Below are 13485 nucleotides of genomic sequence, written 5' to 3' on the forward strand. Positions count from 1 at the left end.
GAAGGGAGGCAGATAGGTGATTGAAGCACATTACAGAGTTATATAACTTTGTAATGTGCTTCAATTACTGGGAAAAAGTTTTCATGGCACTTGTCCTTTAAGTGTGAACGGACACTGTAAACCCACAACACCACTCACTGGCACTCACAGGGTTAAAAACACTACATTCAAGGCTATGGATTCTTAGGAGCATACAAGGACCAAATTATTAAAGTTTAAGCTTAATAGAAAAAGGTTACCAGTGCTACAAAAAAAAAAGTAAAATAAGAGACATACAATACATACTATAACAGTATCTAAGAATTACAATAGTCGTTGCCTTCCCAGGGGGTAGGAAAATCATGGATCGCAGCTCAGTCAGATGACCCCTACACTGCCATCCCAGTTTTGCTGTTGCCGCCATCTTTTATACAGTCAAAACTCAGCTCAGATTCAGAGCTGCGCATCAGGTTATTAGGATAATGAGTGTCCCTGATTGGCCGCCACAGGTGATTAGGATAATGAGTTGTCCCTAATGGCTGATTAGGTGATAATGGGACGGACCAGGGACACCTCATTGCATAGTCCCGTAATTGAACCATTGCCCTATGGTTGGGGGTGTTTGTGTTGAGTGGTCTACCATTCATTGAAGTAGATAGAACTCCAGGTTTTCCCGAGACCTTAATAAACCAGGCGTAGTGTTTCCTGACCAGAGATCCTCAATAAACTACCCCAGAGTTTATGATGTTTCGACAAGCTAAGGTATAGTGAGTGGAATCACACATAACGGTCTGTAGTGTGTGAATACGTAAACACTTTCATACCACATATAATATAACTGTACACACAATAGGAACAGGGCTGTCCATATTCCTCACAGCATATACTCAAATGTTATAAAGAGTAATCAGCGTAACAGTAAATACTTGCAAAGTCAAATTTGCCTAGAAAATGAACTTTATCCCCAAAACACATTTCAACATCATTGCAGCCCTGCCTTAAAAGGACCAGCTACATTGTTTCAGTGATTGCTCCATTAACACAGGTGTGGGTGTTGATGAGGACAGGGCTGGAGATCAATCTATCATGATTAAGTAAGAATGACACCACTGGACACTTTAAAAGGAGGCTGGTGCTTGGCATCATTGTTTCTCTTTTGTTAACCATGGTATCGCTAAAGAACAACACGTGCAGTCATCATTGCCACTGCACAAAATGGCCTAAAAGGGGAAGAGTATCGCAGCTAGAAAGATTGCCCTCAGTCAACAATCTAGGTATCATCAAGAACTTCAAGAAGAGAGGTTCCATTGTTGCCAAAAAGGCTCCAGGGCGCCACTTCAAAAGACCAGCAAGCACCAGGACAGTCTCTTAAAAGTGTTCGGCTGTGGAAATCGGGCTACCAGCAGTGCAGAGCTTGGTCAGGAATGCAGCAGCGCAGGTGTAAGTGCATCTGCATGCACTGTGAGGCGGAGACTCTTTGAGCAAGCCTGGTCTCAAGGAGGGCAGCAAAGAAGCACTTCTCCAGAAAAAACATCGGGACAGACGGGATATTCTGCAAAAGGTTCCAGGGAGTGGACTGCTGAGGATGGGGAAAAGTCATTTTCTCTGATGAATCCCCTTTCGATTGTTTGGGACATCTGGAAAACAGCTTATTCGGAGGAAGACGAGGTGAGCGCTACACCAGTCTTGTCTCATGCCAACTGTAAAGCATCCTAAAACCATTCATGTGTGGGTGCTTCTCAGCCAAGGGGAATCGGCTCTCCTCACAGTCTTGCCTAAAAACACGCCATGAATAAAGGAATGGTACCAGAATGTCCTCCAAGAGCAACTTCTCCCAACCGTCCAAGAGCAGTTTGGCGATCAACAATGCCTTTCAGCATGATGGAGCACCTGCCATAAAGCAAAAGGTGATAACTAAATGGCTCAGGGAGCAAAACATAGAGATTTTGGGGTCCAGGCCTGGAATCAACCAGATCTTAATCCCATTGAGAACTTGTGGTCAATCATCAAGAGATGGGTAGACAAACAAAAACCAACAAATTCTGACAAAAATGCAAGCATTGATTGTGCAAGAATGGACGGCTATCAGTCAGGATTGGTCCAGAAGTTGATGAGAGCAGCCAGGGAGAACTGCGCAGAGGTCCTGAAGAAGAAGGGTCAACAATGCAAATATTGACTTGCTGCAGTAACTCATTCTAACTGTCAATATAAGCTTTTGTTACTCATAAATATGATAGCTTGTTTTTTTGTTGTTTGTTTTTTAAATTGTGATTTTTTTCCCCAACTTTGACACTTTACAAGAACATGCATAAACACATGGTCCTTCTGTAACAGTCCCAGTACTGCAGCTGCTATAGTTTGTCTGTTTTACTGAGAAATTGGCTCATCTCCAACACCAAGATTTGATTTCTGAGTAAAACGTTTTCCACACTCCGAGTATTAAAATGGCTTCTGTCTGTGTGAATCTTTTATGTTTAGCAAGATTTGATTTATGAGAAAAACTTTTTCCACATTCTGAACATGAAAATGGCTCTCCCCTGTGTGAATTCTTTGATGGTCAACAAGACGTGTTTTCACTATAAAACATTTTCCACATCTGGAACATGAAAATGCTTTCACCCTGTGTGAATTCTTTGATGGCAAAGAAGATTGATTTCTTATTAAAACATTTCCCACATTCTGAGCATGAAATGGTGTAGGCCCCTGTGTGAATTTCTTGATGGTCAACAAGACTTGATTTCTCAGTAAAACATTTCCACATTCTGAACATGAAAATGGCTTCTCGTCTGTGTGGAATTCTTTGATGCTTAACAAGATTTGATGTCAGAGTAAAACATTCCCACATTCTGAACATGAAAATGCCTTTCAGTCTAGGTGAATTTTGATGTAAAACAAGATTTGATTTTAAAGTAAAACATTTCCCACATTCTGAACATGAAAATGCTTCACCCCTGTGTGAATTCTTTGATGCTTAACAAGATTTGATGTCAGAGTAAAATATTTCCCACATCTGAACATGAAAATGCCGCCTTGTCTGTGTGACATCTTGATGTTTACAAGATTAATTTATAAGTAAAACATCTCCCACATTGACATGAAAAATGGCTTCACCCCTGGTGAATTCGCTTATGTTCAACAAGATGTGATTTCACGTTTAAAACATTTTCCACATTCTGAACATGAAAATGTCTCCTCCCCTTTGTAAGTTCTTTGATGGTGAAGAAGACTGGATTTGACTACATTGCTGTGAGGGCGGAGGGGTGTATCTGGCATAGTGGACGGCTCCTCATATGTATCTTGTGTGATATGATCCTCTGAGGAGATCTGATGTCCCCTGAGCTCTGGTAGAATCATCTGCAAAGGAGAAAACACATTTCTTTATTTCCCAGTAATAGAAGCTTAAACATATTGCAGACATGGAAAGTTATCTTTTTTATGTAACATAATAAGAATGATCAGATCTGTTCCATCCACAGGAAGTGTCAGGGAGAAGAATCTAGAAGCTGGAGGCCGGGAGATGACGTCCTTAGTAGAAAAGAAATGGAAACTCTCTCTCAATAAAAAAATAGACTACTGACCCCCTACATATCAATAACTGAAATACAGAAAGTGCTAACAACAGCAAACATACAGGTGCAAACACTTACTGTACATACTCCCCCCCCCCGTATACACACGATATAAACCTGCTCTATAGATATTACAAAATGAGGATCTTCGCCAAACTATTTGACCCTACAGAGTGCACGTGTCACCACATTAAGGTGTCCTCAGAGACATGGTCCCTACTCCAGCATTCTCACACTAGCAATGGCCTCTCCTGGGCTGAATAAGCCTACAATCTGGGCAGATGGGAGCCAAATCTCTATTTATAACACTGCAGGACATGGGTGGAGTACAAGCCAACAGGAAGCAGCCGCAGCCCCTGGAACCTGAGAGGTATCTTATCTAAAGGCCTTTTACACGGCCTGATTATCGTTAAAAAAAAAAAAAGAAATTAATCAATAATCTTCTGGTGTAAAATGCGGCAACGATCACAACTACCACAATATTCGCTTGTATGTCGCCGATCGTATCTTTGGGCTTACCTCAAAATCATTGTTAATCCTTCTCCAGTCTTTCAGTGTAAACGCTCGTCGCTCACAGTATATAGATACGACCGCAATTACGGATATTCACAGAATATATACAACTGCATTTACTATGGTAATTATGATCGCATTATAAACGTTTCATAGCTACTTACCTCTCGTTTATAACAAAAAATCATCACTTGTCGTTCACTAAATGAGCGATTATCTGTATGTGTAAAAGGACCCTAATACTTGCTCGGCGGTCAGTGTGTGTGTATGAGGGTATATATACACATAACATACAGGGGACAAATGTTAGCGCCCAGGAGTAAGGTACCTGTGATCATGACACCTGCAGACATTCACTATAATGGAAGGCCATCACTATCTCACTTTATTGTACTTTCAGGGGATAACTTGCACTGTGTTGTTTTGTTGTGCACACCTTGTACTCGGTATATAAGGTCTTTTTGTATGTTCACTGTAATTGCACTGTACCTGCACCATACTCTGAAGGGGTTAATATAAAGCCAAGCTATGACACAGGAAGCTTAGAAGCGGTAGTTTCCCACTGTGCTGTGAGATGGTGTGCAGAGCTGAGTTTTGGAGGGAAAAACACAGACACTGATCTTTTCAATGTTGTTTATGTCTAGAAAGAAGCTGCTGTGTCATTCCCATAGACCTGTATGGAAACTCATCAAATTTCTGTGGCATACTAAAGTTGTGATTGTGTGATATAAAGCTGTGATTGCTGCCCCCCCTGACAGATTTGTATAACCAATCCTGCTAACAGGAGATGTCCCCGATGATTGGAGAACAGCCAATGTATACCAATCCACAAGAAGGGGAGTAGAGAAGAGCCAGTAACTACAGGCCAGTGAGCCTGACATCTGTAGTAGTGAAAATGACGAAAAAGAAGATAATGGATCGCCTAAGAATCAACAACTTTGATGGATCCAAAAAAGCATGCTTTATGGCGGGCCGATAATGTCAGACTAATTCATTGATTTCTTGATTATGCCACAATAGTGCTGGATGAAGGTGGTGCTTGTGGATATCGCCTATCTGGACTTCAGCAAAGCTTTTGATACAGGTCCCATCAAACCCCATAAAGGGTTGATATTCCTGGAGGTGTCAGTAATATGGAAAACAATTTAGCTTGCTAGATAAGTGGTCCAAACTGTGCAAATTGAAAAGTTTAACGTTTCCAAATGTAAAAATAATGCACTTGGGGAGGAGGAATCCTCTATCAGAGTATCACCTCGGCAGTACTGTGTGAAAAGACTCAGAAGAGAAGGATTTAGGGGTAATGATATCGGACAGCCTTAAAATGAGTCACCAGTGCAACCAGGCGGTGGGGAAAGCAAAATCGTATGCTGGGGTGTATAGCTAGAGGTCTATAACAGTAGGAGAGAGAAAATGTGATCCCGCTATATAGAGCTCTGGTGAGGCCACATCTGGAATTACTGTGTCCAGTTCTGGAGACCTATCTAAAAAAGGACATTGATAAAATGAAACGGGTCCAAAGACGCGCTACATAAATGGTGGAGGGGTGAGGCAGTAAACCATATCAGGAAAGACTTAGGCCCCATTCACACATCCGTGTCAGTTTTTACTGTCAGGAAATCCAGATCAGGAGGCCTTAAATCATCAGGGAAAGTATCAGGATTTCCTGACAGTAATCCGTTTTTACCTTCAGGAAACCATCAGGAAACCATCAGGAAAACCTTCAGGATACTGATGAAAAGAAAAATAGGACATGTATTTCTGCAAACTGGATGGTCACAGCTTGCAGAATTACATCTCCCCATCATGCTTGGCTGACAGGTCATGATGGAAGTTGTACTTCTGCAGTCTGTGGTCCCCCAGGTTGCAGAAGTACAACTCCCATCATGACTTGTCAGCAGGGGCATGGTGGGAGTTGTACTTCTGCAACATGGATGGCCACAGGCTGCAGAAGTAGAACTCCCATCATGGCCTGTCAGAGTCGAGTGGCGCCGCGGGGGGTGCGGCGGGGCGGCGAGTGGGCCGCAGGGGGGGGTGCGGGGGTGCGCGAGTGGCGCGGGGGGTACCTGTAGACAGGGATGCGGACGAAGAGGCAGCAGTGACGACGGGGCAGAGGCGGAGGTGAGTGGAACTCCGGACGCTTTCCTGATGTGCATCAGGAAAGCGTCGGGGCCCGGGCGGCGATCCATAGACTCATATGGGCCGGATTTCGGACGAAAATAGGACCGGTTCTAAAAAAATCCAGTCCTATTTTCCGGAATGGACACCTTCCGGAAAATTACGGAAGGGTGTCCGTGTCCAATGTAAGTCTATGCGTCCGTAAATCAGTCGATTCCTGATAGGAAATCCGGGTGGTTTTTCAGGACGTGTGAAGGGGCCTTAAGGATTGAATCTGTATAGTCTGAGGAAAGAAGGGAAAGGGGGACATGACGGAAACCTTTAAGTATGTTACAGGACTAAATAAGTTCAAGAGGGAAGTGTTTTAGTAAAAAACTGAGCTCAAGAACAAGAGGACACAGTGAGAGGTTAATTGGGGAAAGATCAGAAAGCAACGTGAAAAAATATTATTTTACTGAAAGAGTAGTAGATACTTGGAACAAAATTCCAGCAGAGGTGGTTGGTAAATCCACAATAACAGAATTTAAACATGCCTGGGATAAAACATACAATCTATCCTAAGATAATAAGAAAGGAAATACTAAAAGCGGCCGACTAGATGGACCTAGTGGTTTTTTTTCTGCCGACAATCTTCTATGTTCTATGTAAAGTTGAAACATTGTATCTGTTAAGGCCGTGCTTCTCCACTCCACCCCGCCCACTAGAAAGTTCTAATTTTCTCCCAAACAGTATAAAAGGAAGAGTCAGTCAGTCACCTGCTATTCTGTAGAGACCAGAGGAGTGAAGAGACTCTGCTAGACCGCACAGAAGACGAAGAAGAAAACCGCTGTTTTCCTGTGAACCTGACTGTCTGGACTTATTACCCATTTTGGGTGCACCACGTCTTACCATCCCTCCCAGAGAGCAGTAACACGTGGTGACACCTCAATAGTGTCTGAGGGCCGAGCACTGTCACCACTTCAACCCCGGGCGCTACAGACATATCTGGATACTTAGGGGCACATAAGGGGGGATGCAACATGGATTTCAAAATTTAAATCCAGGCTGTGGCATTACCCTCCATGTCCGTTCACTGCAGACATATCAGGAAGCCCATTCAGCTCAATAGTCGCTAGTATAATAATTTTACTTAATATTAAAAAAAAAAAAAGGATGTGTGAAAATTCATTGGGAGCGTTATTTGAAAAAAAGGTGATCCCGTACAGATCCTGTCTGTGCTAGTCGCTCCTCACAAGTGCTTCTGCTGCAATCTAACTGGTGTCTGTGCTTAAGTCCTTGGGTCGAAGAGAGACCATGTGCTAGCGCTGTCTACTGCTTTTCTGGGAGAAAGCGCCATTTTACAACGCTGATCCACCGGCGTCCAATGATGTCATAGAGAAGAGGTGAGTATACACAGCTGATCAACAACGGCATTGCTGTCCTAGAAGAAAACTTAATTTAATGCGGCTGGCCCCACCGATGTTCCACTGCTGTCCTTGGGAGATAGTGTCACTTACGCTTCTCAATTACCAATATCCACAGCTTCCTGGGAGAGAAAATTGATGTTACGCCGCCGATCCGCAGATGTCCACTGCTGTCTATGGCAGAAAATGGAAAAATTTTCTTTTTTTAAATTGTGATTTTCCAACTTTGACACTTGCATGAACATGCATTACCACATTGGTCCTTCTGTAATAACCCAGTACTGCAGCTGCTATAGTTTGGCTGTTTGGCTTGAGTAAAACATTTCCCACACTATGAATATTAAAATGGCTTCTCTTCTGTGTGAATCTCGATGTTAAACAAGATTTGATTTTTCAGTAAAACATTGCCACGATCTGAACGTAAAATGGCTTGTCATCTGTGTGACTTTGATGTTTAAATATATTATCAGATTTTTTAAAAATACATGATTTCTTAGAAAAACAGCCCCTCTTCTGAACATGGAACTGGCTACTTTCTTTGTGAAATTTGATTACAAGTAAAACATTTCTCACATTTTGAACATGAAAATGGCTTCTCTTCCGTGTGAATTCTTTTGTGTGTTAACAAGATTTGATTTTTCAGTAAAACATTTCCCACAATCTAAACATGAAAATGGCTTCTTTTTGTGTGAATTCTTTGGGGTGTTAACAAGATTTGATTTCAGAGTAAAAACATTTTCCACATTCTGAACATGAAAATGGCTGATCTCCTGTATGAGTTCTTTGATGCTCAACAAGATTGATTTTACAGTAAAACATTTTCCACATTCGAATATGAAAAAGGCTTCTCCATTGTGTGAAATCTTTGATGGTGAAGATTTTATAGTAAAACAGTTCCCACATTCCGAACATGAAAATGGCTTCTCCCCTGTGTGAGTTTCTGATGATGAACAAGAGATGATTTGAGTAAAAATTCTTCACAGTCTGAACATGAAAATGCCCTCTCCCTATAAGATATTTTTTGAGTAAAACATTTTCACGTTGTAAATATGAAAACTGAGGCTTTCCTATATTTTCTCTTTGATGCTCATTGTCTTTCTGTAAATGTCAGCTTGCTGTGATGAGCTCCACGACGCCACCATAGAACAATGCCAACATTACCTTAGTGAGGGACCACAGCTTGAAGAACATTTGGACATCCAGGGTATGAACTTTTCTTCCAGATCATTTTTGGATTTTCACAAAAAGATGGAAGAACGATGTCTTGTGATCGGTGGGTAATCTGAAAACACCTTAGGTAGGAAGTTAGGATCTGTATTCAGGATTATCCTATCTTGGATAACACAGTAGGGACAGGCATGGTTAGAGCCTGGAGCTCACGTATCGCTTACTGAGGAGATGGCAACTAAGAAAGCAGTCTTTAAAGGAGCGTAGTCTCAAAGGAGATCTAGAAAGACGTTCCAAGACTACATTTTAAATGCGGATAAATATTTTATAGGGTAGATTAATTTTTGATGCCTTTTTTATAAAAATCTCTTGATCCAACGATGGTCGGCTAGGTTGGTATCATGCATAGCGGATAAAGCAGAAGTTTGATTTTAAGGATAGCAGGTTTAAGACCTTAAAGGGGTTGTCCGGCGATAAAAAATTTTTCACAGAATACACACATTACAAAGTTATACAACTTGTAATGTATGTTATGTCTGTGAATGGCCCCCTTCCCCGTGTCCCACCCACCCCCACCATGTACCGGAAGTGTGGTGCGCTATTACATTACTGTCACGTGCCGACCACGGTCTCCGATCCTCAGCAGTGACGTCTTCTTCGGGAGGCCAGCGGTTCTTCCCGAGTGCCGGCCGCCCTCTGCAGGTCATCCGAAGCTCAAGCGCGATTGGCTGAGCATAACTGTGCTCAGCCAATCGCGGCTGAGCAGCTGATGAAGTGGCCGCGTCATCAGCCGCCAGCCGCGATTGGCTGAGCACAGTTATGCTCAGCCAATCGCGGCTGAGCTTCGGATGACGCTGCAGAGGGTTGCCGGCACGGGAAGATCCGCTGGCCTCCCGAAGAAGACGTCACTGCTGACGATCGGAGACCGTGGACGACACGAGATGCGGTGAGTATAATGCACCACACTTCCGGTCTAGCGTGGGTGGGGGGAAACACGGGGAAGGGGGCCATTCACAGACATAACATACATTACAAAGTTGTATAACTTTGTAAGTGTTGTTATTCTGTGAATAATTTTTATCGCGGACAACCCCTTTAACTAAACCTGCCTGCAAGAAGCCATGATTTGAGGCATGTTGGGTGGTGATGGCATCTGAGGTGGAGAATCACACCAGGCACAAAAAAAAACCTTTCCAAACTTCAAATATATCTTTGCTGTGACTGGTTTCCTGCTTTTATCAGCGTGGAAATCACCACATCTGAAAGTCCGCTATTCTTAAGGATGGACTTTTGAGGACCCAGCAGAAAGAAGAAGATGAGCTGGGTTTGGATGGTATACCGAACCCTGATGAAGGTCCTGTAGAAGAGGGAGATGTAGCGGATGGTCTATCGCTAACTTTTGGAGAAGACCAAACCAACTCCTCTTGGGCCAATAAGGACAATTAGTATTACAGTGGTCCTTTCTGTTAGGACTCCTGTAGGACCTTTGGCTGGGTGAAAGGACCAAGGTTGGTCTAGAGCTACGGATTTAGTGAAAAAAAGATGTCACTTCCGGTTGTCCTGGTAGTGAACGGGTCTATCTCAGGGACTCCAAGTGAGAGGTGGCCTGATTAAAAATGGCGTTCTTCAGAGACCACTTGCCTGTATCTATGATGTTCCTACTGAGGAAGTCCGCTGAATATCATTGTTCCCCTGAGGTGGGTAACAGACAGAGATCTGATGTTTTCTTCTGCCCAGATAAAAATCTTATCCGATAGGGACTGCAATGCGGTCACTTTGAGCTGCCTTGTCGCCTAGATGGGATACAGCTGACATGTTGTCCGATAACACGTGAACGTGGTGCATTCTTTAATGTATGCTTGGCTGAAGAAATAACATCTGCATGGTCTTTAGTCTTGGTAGTTGGAAGACATGTTTGTCATGTGGGGAGGCCATGTTCCCTGAAATAATAGAGATCCCATCTGGGCTCTCCACCTAATTTGCTGGCATCTGTGTACACTCGTATTTTGTGGTGTAGATTGCAGGAAACTTCTTTGATTAAGTTGTTGGTCTGAAGCCACTACTTCGAGATATTTCACCAAGGGTGGTTGAGGGTGTTTACGCCCAAAGTCGTTTTTGGAGGCATCTGGAATGCTCTTGGCTCCAGGACACCGCTGGTATGCAGGAAGTATGCAGGAAGATCCAAGGATCGATATCGCCTCCCGTATCTTGCGCTTCTTTTTCCTGATTCTAAGAACTAGTTTCCCTTTTTTGTCTGCTGAGCGAAAACACATCTGTAATTTGAGTCCACCAATATTCACAGGAATACTTTTTGTGAGACGGGGTTAAATCAGATTTTTTTTTAGATTGATTTATTGAGTCTACTGATCCCAGTAGGGACTGAACCATCGTAGATCCTCCTGTAGTTCTGGGTATATTCTGCAATCAGAAGAAGCTGCAACACATGGTGACACCAAGACAATGTCTGAGGGCCCAGCATTGGCAACACTTCATAAAGGGACATAAGGGGGGGGGGGTGCATTCACCATGGATTTTAAATTGAATATAAGCTGTGACAAAATGATCCATCTACCCTCATGTCTGTTCAGTGCAGATGGTATCAGGTAGTGATTAAAGAGAAGGAGGAGAGGGGGCAACCTTGTGTTGTTCCCGTAAACATGTCAAAGGCAAAGTATATGGTGCATTTACACAGAGATTTATCTGCCAGATTTTGGAAGCCAAAGCCAAGAAATAGATTGAAAAGAGGAGAAATCTCAGTCTTTCCTTATGGCCTGTTCTCTATTTATAGTCTGTTCATGGCTTTGGCTTCAAAAATCTGTCTTCTTTGTGTGTAAACCACCATGAAGTCTGTTGATCTGGAGTTGCCGTCAGTTTCTGTGTAAGTTATAATATATTGGGAGAATATAAGGCCAAAACCGTCTACGCTGAATAGTGGTGGGAATAAAGGGCCATGAGGTCTTGTCGGAGGCCTTTCTGCATCTACCCTAAGTATAATGGTCAAAGGTCATGAGGGGTCGTGAATTCGATCACTATGAATTCTTAACCCTAGTAACAAGCACTCGTCATTACCGAGCCATGTCTGTGAGCGCCGGGACTATCTGTGTTTTGTCTCTTTTTTTTTTAACAGAGAAAAGACCAAATATCGTCACGAAGGGAAAAAGGAGCTCAACCAAATGTATAACGCTGATTTAAAGATGGAATAAAAAATAAATAAATAAAGTGAGTATATTACATAGCTGCTAGTGATCACAACCCATGTTTTGTGTTTTTTTTAATTTCACAACAGGTACCGCCGGGACTGTGATGTATATTAAAATTTAGGCAGAATGATAATATAGCTGGAAAACTGACAGGACACAGAGCTTATAATATTCCACACAGAATAGTTACAGCCGGTGACTGAGGAGAATGTGTGACTGTTCTCTGCATTTAGTGGTCACTACTCACTGGGCGGTTACTGTAGTGATGTCCTCCTTATACTGCTCATCACTGCTGTATCTGTCTCTTCTTCTTTTACCCTTATGTCTATGGCATTCATAGAGTTTAGATGTTTCCCCATAGGAATGTCTCCCTTATACTGCTCATCACTGCTGTCATCTGTGTCTTCTTCTTCTTCTTTACTACTATGTCCATAGCCATTTTATGATTCAGATGCTCCCCGATAGTAATTCCTCCTTGTACTGCTCATTACCGCTCACATCTGTCTCTGGAGCATTAATATTGTCACATCTTCCCCCTGATTCATAAGATGTGAGAGAAATATTGTAGAAGTCATCAGACAGTCGGAGAAGTCAGGTGGGATGTACAGATCATAGGGAACATCCTCCATCTACCTGATCCTGTGGAAGAAGAGGACGGGGACATCTCTCTGGTGCTGTTCTCTTACTGGATCTGACTGGAGGGAACACATACAGAGACTGAATTCATTCTTTCCATCCAGATAATACAGAGAGAGGTGTGTATATAGTCCTGTCTATTACCTGCTGATGGGAGGGGCTGCTGATCCTCCAGCATCACATCTTGTACTGATCTTGTGTCCTTCTACATACTCCCACTCCTCCATGGAGAAATAGACCGCCACGTCCTGACACCTTATAGGAACCTGACACACACAATGATCACACAGTCATCCCCCCCACCCCTCCAGTGGTGTTACTGTATAATGTCCCAGCATTCCAGCAGCCACAGTCTCACCTCTCACTCAGCAGCTCCACCATTCGGTTGGTACTTCTAGGATCTTCTCTTCCTCCATTTCCTCATGTATCAGGGGCCCCGGGATTGGGCTCAGGGTTCTTCCCCATCCTTCACACCCAGGGGCCCCACAGCGCCCACTAGAGGACTTCTTCACTACTGTGTAATCCTGTGTATGGAGAGACACATTACTATCACTCCATCCATTCCAGAATCCCTCACCTCTCCAGTCCTATCCATCTGTTATTCCATAGATAAGAATGATGTTATGATGACATCGCTCCCAGAATCCCTCACCTCTCCAGTCCTATCCATCTGTTATTCCATAGATAAGAATAATGTCATGATGACATCACTCACTCCAGAATCTCACCTCTCCAGTCTATCCATCTGTTATTCCATAGATAAGAATAATGTCATGATGACATCACTCCCAGAATCCCTCACCTCTCCAGTCCTATCATCTGTTATTGCATAGATAAGAATGTCATGATGACATCACTCACTCCCAGAATCCCTCACCTCTCCAGTCCTATCCATCTGTTATT

The 13485-nt window shown here is 43.1% G+C and overlaps 2 protein-coding genes and 2 pseudogenes across 2 annotated transcripts in view; all 4 read right to left on the reverse strand.

Annotated features, from left to right (window-relative positions):
- Positions 1-13485, reverse strand: part of LOC138786728 (oocyte zinc finger protein XlCOF6-like) — a 622195-nt gene that overhangs the window by 574820 nt on the left and 33890 nt on the right. The gene's annotated exons all lie outside the window — the stretch shown is intronic.
- LOC138786591 (oocyte zinc finger protein XlCOF7.1-like) overlaps positions 1-13485 on the reverse strand; it is a 496490-nt gene that overhangs the window by 65553 nt on the left and 417452 nt on the right. The window lies entirely within an intron of this gene.
- On the reverse strand, positions 2595-3252 carry LOC138786593 (oocyte zinc finger protein XlCOF10-like; annotated as a pseudogene).
- LOC138786594 (gastrula zinc finger protein XlCGF7.1-like) lies at positions 8109-12963 on the reverse strand (annotated as a pseudogene).

The sequence above is a fragment of the Dendropsophus ebraccatus genome, chromosome 3 (assembly GCF_027789765.1).
Source record: "Dendropsophus ebraccatus isolate aDenEbr1 chromosome 3, aDenEbr1.pat, whole genome shotgun sequence".
Lineage (NCBI taxonomy): Eukaryota > Metazoa > Chordata > Amphibia > Anura > Hylidae > Dendropsophus > Dendropsophus ebraccatus.